This window comes from Pinus tabuliformis, chromosome 5_2 (genome assembly GCF_031772625.1).
Source record: "Pinus tabuliformis cultivar Carrire ecotype Pingquan chromosome 5_2, CPIR1, whole genome shotgun sequence".
In the NCBI taxonomy this organism is placed as follows: domain Eukaryota; kingdom Viridiplantae; phylum Streptophyta; class Pinopsida; order Pinales; family Pinaceae; genus Pinus; species Pinus tabuliformis.
The window spans coordinates 17,953,745-17,960,685 of NC_142306.1; positions in this window are offsets into that span (position 1 = coordinate 17,953,745).

Below are 6,941 nucleotides of genomic sequence, written 5' to 3' on the forward strand. Positions count from 1 at the left end.
TAAAAATTACAAAACATTTTTAAAATATTATAATATGCTTAGGGTTTAGGGTTTAGGGTTTAGAGTATGTGTTTTAGTGTATAGGGTATGGGGTTTAGGGTTAAGTTTTAGGATTTAGGGTTTATTAACAATTTAATAAATTATTTTAATAATCACTAAAATAAAAATTACAAAACACTTTTTAAAATGTTTTAAAATGCTTAGGGTTTATGGTTTAGGGTATGGGCTTTAGGGTTTAGGGTATGGGGTTTAGGGTTAAGGTTTAGGATTTAGGGTTGATAACAATTTAGTAAATTCTTTTAATAAACACTTAAATAAAAATTACAAATCAGATTTTAGAATGTTATAAAATGCTTAAGGTTTAGGGTTTAGTGTATGGGGTTTAGGGTTGAGGTTTAGGATTTATGATTTATAACAACTTTGTAAATTCTTACAATAAAAACTTAAATAAAATTACAAAACACTTTTAAAAATGTTATAAAATGCTTAGGGTTAGGGTTTAGGGTTTAGGGTATGGGCTTTAGGGTATAGGGTATGGGCCTTAGTGTTAAGGTTTAGGATCTAGGGTTTATAACAATTTAGTAAATGCTTTTAATGAACACTTAAATACAAATTACGAAACACTTTTTAAAATGTTATAAAATCCTTAGGGTTTAGAGTTTAGGGTATCGGCTTTAGTGTTTAGGGTATGGGGTTTATAACAATCTAGTAAATTATTTTAATAAACACTTAAACGGAAATTACAAAACACTTTTTAAAATGTTGTAAAATTCTTAGGGTTTATGGTCTAGGGTTTAGGGTTTAGGGTTTAGGATATGGGCTTTATGGTTTAGGGTATCAGGTCTAGGGTTAAGGTTTAGGATTTAGGGTTTATAACAATTTTGTAAATTCTTTTAATAAACACTTAAATAAAAATTACAAAACACTATTTAAAATGTTATAAAATGCTTAGGGTTTAGGGTTTTGGGTATTGACATTAGGGTATGAGGTTTAGGGTTAATGTTTAGGATTTATGGTTTATAACAATTTAGTAAATTCTTTTAATAAACAATTAAGTAAAAATTACAAAAAACTTTTTAAAATGTTATAAAATGCTTATGGTTTAGGCTTTAGCGTTTAGGGTTTAGTGTATGAGCTTTAGGGTATAGGGTATGGGGTTTAGGGTTAAGGTTTAGGATTTAGGGTTTATAACAATCTAGTAAATTATTTTAATAAACACTTTAATAAAAATTACGAAACACTTTTTAAAATGTGATAAAATGCTTAGAGTTTAGGGTTTAGGGTATGGGCTTTAGTGCTTAGGGTATGGGGTTTGGTGTTAAGGTTCAGGATTTAGGGTTTATAACAATTTAGAAATTTTTTTAATAAACACTTAAATAAAAATTACAAAACACTTTTTAAAATGTTATAAAATGCTTAGGGTTTAGGGTTTAGGGCTTAGGTTTTAGGTCTTAGGATTTACAGTTTATAACAATTTAGTAAATTCTTTTAATAAACAATTAAATAAAAATTACAAAACACATTTTAAAATGTTATAAAATGCTTAGGGTTTATGTTTTAGTGTATGGGCTTTATGGTATAGGGTATGGGGTTTAGGGTTTATGGTTTTAGGGTATGGGATTTAGGGTATAAGGTATGGGTTTAGGGTTATGGTTTAGAATTTAGGGTTTATAACAATTTAGAAATTTCTTTTAATAAACACTTAAATAAAAATTACAAAACACTTTTTAAAATGCTATAAAATGCTTTGGGTTTAGGGTTTAGGGTATGGGCTTTAGTGTTTAGGTTATGGGGTTTAGGGTTAAGGTTTAGGATTTAGGGTTGATAACAATTTAGTAAATTCTTTTAATAAACACTTAAATAAAAATTACAAAACACTTTTTAGAATGTTATAAAATGCTTAGGGTTTAGGGTTTAGGGTATGGGATTTAGGGTTTACGGTATGGGTTTTAGGGTTAAGGTTTAGGATTTATGTTATATAAAATTTTAGTAAATTATTTTAATAAACAGTTAAATAAAAATTACAAAAAACTTTTTAAAATGTTATAAAATGCTTAGGGTTTAGGTTTTAGGGTATGGGCTTTAGGGTTTAGGGTGTGGGGTTGAGGGTTAAGGTTTAGGAGTTAGGTTTATAAACTTTTTGGAAATTCTTTTAATAAACACTTAAATAAAATTTACAAAACACTTTAAAATGTTGTAAAATACTTAGGGTTTAGGGTTTAGCGTATGGGCTTTAGGGTATGGGGTTTAGGGTTAAGGTTTAGGATTTACGGTTTATAACTATTTAGTAAATTATTTTTATAAATACTTAAATAAAATTTACAAAACACTTTTTGAAATGTTATAAAATGCTTAGGGTTTAGGGTTTAGTGTTTAGAGTTTAGGTTTTAGGGTATGGGGTTTAAGGTAAGGTTAGGATTTACTGTTTATAACAATTTAGTAAATTCTTTTAATAAATACTTAAATAATAATTACAAAGCCCTTTTTAAAATTTTATAAAATTCCTAGGGTTTAGGGCTTAGGGTTTAGGGTATGGGGTTTAGTGTTAAGGTTTAGGATTTAGGGTTTATAACAATTTAGTAAATTCTTTTAATAAACACTTAAATAAAAATTACAAAACACTTTTTAAAATGTTATAAAATTCTTAGGGTTTACGGTTTAGGGTATGGGCTTTAGGGTTTAGGGTATGGGGTTTAGGGTTAAGGTTTAGGATTTAGGTTTTATAACAATTTAGTAAATTATTTTAATAAACACTTACATAAAATTTACAAAACACTTTTTAAAATGTTATAAAATGCTTAGGGTTTTAGGATTTAGGATTAAGTTTTAGGATTTAGGGATTATAACAATTTAGTAAATTCTTTTTTTTTCTAGGTAAAAGTAGTCTATTTATATGTACAGAAAATTACAAAGAGGACAATGCCTCGAACAAGTATATTGTGTAAAAACTGGACTGCCCCAACATTGGGGAAACCAGTCCAGCAAGAGTATTGACTCCAAAAATGGCAGCAAATCTTGAGTCTAGACGCCACAAAAGACAGTAAGATGTTACCATGATAGGATACCAGAAACCAAGCAAAACTATCAAAAAACAAAAGACCAGTTTAAAAAACACCTGGGTAGCCACAGTCGGCCACATGCTAACTCCAGTAGCCTCTGTCGATTCTCTGTCTGCCGCATCCTACTACCTGGAAGCCACGTCATATTAGATGAAATCATCCGGGATGGATTCCTCAATGATTGGGCATACCCACTCATCCGCCAGGTCCCTGGAAACGCTGCCATGTGGCTCTCTGGCACCGCCATCTTGAGTATCACCCTCCTTTGCGAGGTGCAACCTGCATGGTATACCCTTCATGAGGGGCGCGTGGTAGCTGAGCTGCCCCTTTCACCATGATGAATGCCACCAAAGTTCAGACCATGTGAGGTGAAGAGGCTATCATCCATGCCATTCTTACTAGTATCCCTGCAACTACTGCATCTAGGAGCAACCTCTTGCGGCAAGTTGGAATTGTCAACCTGAGAGACAGTTTGAGTGTTTTCTTTAGAGAAGAAGATGGAGATAGTAGTAGTAATGACAGACATTTTCAGGGAGCTACAGAACCTGAATTGGGCAGAGTGGGGATTAGGCAGAAGGGGCAGAGGAAAATAATATGAGGGGATAGCAAAGTCGCCATGAGCAACCCTGGAAGAACGAGCCCGACCTCGCCTACGTCTGGTATTAGGATATCTACCCTCCTCAGGAATTGGAGGGTGATGTAGTTCAGGGGAGACAGAGGAGGTGGCACGCTCAACCGGAGGATGAGAAATTCCTCCCCTGGTACCTCCCTTACGACTTCTCATTCGGTGCCTAACCATGTTGATGTCACTGGTTGAGCACACTACAGGAGCAATGACAAGAGGGATAATGACAGAGGGAGCACCAACAGAGGGAATGTGAGGTGAAATAGGGTAGAGCTAGGTAGATATTAGAATGCAGAGACCCGAATGAGAGTGATGAAACCCATTACCAAAATCTGCACAGCGAACAATCCAGCATCGATGACCAGTTGCAGTGCGAAGGCTGTGCTCATAGGCCTGAGGTGGACAGACAGTGCAGAGCAGGGGAGATGATGCAGGAATGAAATGAGGTAACTCCATAACCCAACAATTCATACCTTGTATCAATTTAGTAAATTCTTTCAATAAACACTTAAATAAAAATTACAAAACATTTTTAAAATATTATAAAATGCTTAGGGTTTAGGGTTTAGGGTTTAGAGTATGGGTTTTAGTGTATAGGTATGGGTTTAGGGTTAAGTTTTAGGATTTAAGGTTTATAACAATTTAATAAATTCTTTTAATAATCACTAAAATAAAAATTACAAAACACTTTTTAAAATGTTTTAAAATGCTTAGGGTTTACGGTTAGGGTATGGGATTTAGGGTTTAGGGTATGGGGTTTGGGGTTAAGGTTAGGATTTATGATTTAAACAACTTAGTAAATTCTTATAATAAAAACTTAAATAAAATTACAAAACACTTTTAAAAATGTTATAAAATGCTTAGGGTAGGGTTTAGGTTTAGGGAAGGGCTTTAGGGTATAGGGTATGGCCTTAGGGTTAAGGTTTAGGATCTAGGTTTATAACAATTTAGTAAATGCTTTTAATAAACACTTAATACAAATTACGAAACACTTTTTAAATGTTATAAAATCCTTAGGTTTTAGAGTTTAGGGTATCGGCTTTAGTGTTTAGGGTATGGGTTTATAAAAATCTAGTAAATTATTTAATAAACACTTAAACAGAAATTACAAAACACTTTTTAAAATGTTGTAAAATTCTTAGGGTTTATGGTATAGGGTTTAGGTTTACGGTTTAGGATATGGGCTTAGGGTTTAGGGTATGGGTCTAGGGTTAAGGTTTAGGATTTAGGGTTTATAACAATTTTGTAAATTCTTTTAATAAACACTTAAATAAAAATTACAAAACACTATTTAAAATGTATAAAATGCTTAGGGTTTAGGGTTTTGGGTATGACATTAGGGTTTAGGTATGAGTTTAGGTTAATGTTTAGGATTTATGGTTTATAACAATTTAGTAAATTCTTTTAATAAACAATTAAGTAAAAATTACAAAAACCTTTTTAAAACGTTATAAAATGCTTATGGTTTAGGCTTTAGCATTTAGGGTTTAGGGTATGAGCTTTAGGGTATAGGGTATGGGGTTTAGGGTTAAGGTTTAGGATTTAGGGTTTATAACAATCTAGTAAATTATTTTAATAAACACTTTAATAAAAATTACGAAACACTTTTTAAAATGTGATAAAATGCTTAGAGTTTAGGGTTTAGGGTATGGGCTTTAGTGCTTAGGTATGGGGTTTATTGTTAAGGTTCAGGATTTAGGGCTTATAACAATTTAGAAAATTGTTTTAATAAACACTTAAATAAAAATTACAAAACACTTTTTAAAATGTTATAAAATGCTTAGGGTTTAGGGTTTAGGGCTTAGGTTTTAGGTTTTAGGGTATGGTTTTTAGGGTTTAGGGTTACGTTTTAGGATTTACAGTTTATAACAATTAGTAAATTCTTTTAATAAGCAATTAAATAAAAATTACAAAACACTTTTTAAAATGTTATAAAATGCTTAGGGTTTATGTTTTAGTGTATGGGCTTTAGGGTATAGGTATGGGGTTTAGGGTTTAGGGTTTATGTTTTAAGGTATGGGATTTAGGGTATAAGGTATGGGGTTTAGGGTATGGTTTAAAATTTAGGGTTTATAACAATTTAGAAATTCTTTTAATAAATACTTAAATAAAAATTACAAAACACTTTTTAAAATGATATAAAATGCTTTGGGTTTAGGGTTTAGGGTTTAGGTATGGGCTTTAGTGTTTAGGTTATGGGTTTAGGGTTAAGGTTTAGGATTTAGGTTGATAACAATTTAGTAAATTCTTTAATAAACACTTAAATAAAAATTACAAAACACTTTTTAGAAATGTTATAAAATGCTTAGGGTTTAGGGTTTAGGGTATGGGTTTAGGGTTAAGGTTTAGGATTTATGTTATATAACATTTTAGTAAATTCTTTTAATAAACACTTAAATAAAAATTACAAAAAACTTTTTAAAATGTTATAAAATGCTTAGGGTTTAGGTTTTAGGGTATGGGCTTTAGGGTATAGGGTATGGGGTTTAGGGTTAACGTTTTGGATTTAGGGTTTATAACAATTTAGTAAATGCTTTTAATAAACACTTAAATAAAATCACAAAACACTTTTTAAAATGTTATAAAATGATTAGGGTTTAGAGTTTAGGGTATGGGCTTTAGTTTTTAGGGTATGGGGTTTACGGTTTATAACAATTTAGTAAATTGTTTTAATAAACACTTAAATAGAAATTACAAAACACTTTTTTAAATGTTATAAAATTCTTAGGGTTTATGGTTTAGGATTTTATGTATGGACTTTAGAGTTTAGGGTATGGGGTTTAGGGTTAATGTTTAGGATTTATGGTTTATAACAATTTAGTAAATTCTTTTAATAAAAAATTAAGTAAAAATTACAAAACACTTTTTAAAATGTTATAAAATGCTTATGGTTTAGGGTTTAGCATTTAGGGTTTAGGGTATGCGCTTTAGGGTATAGGGTATGTGGTTTAGGGTTAAGGTTTAGGATTTATGGTTTATAACAATTTCGTAAACTCTTTTAATAAATACATAAATAAAAATTACAAAACACTTTTTAAAATGTTATAAAATGCTTAGGGTTTAGGGTTTAAGGTATGGGCTTTTGTGCTTAGTGTATGGGGTTTAGGGTTAAGGTTCATGATTTAGGGTTTATAGCAAGTTAGAAAATTGTTTTAATAAACACTTAAATAAAAACTACAAAACACTTTTTATCATGTTATAAAATGCTTAGGGTTTAGGGTTTAGGGTTTAGGTTTTAGGGTATGGGCTTTAGGGTT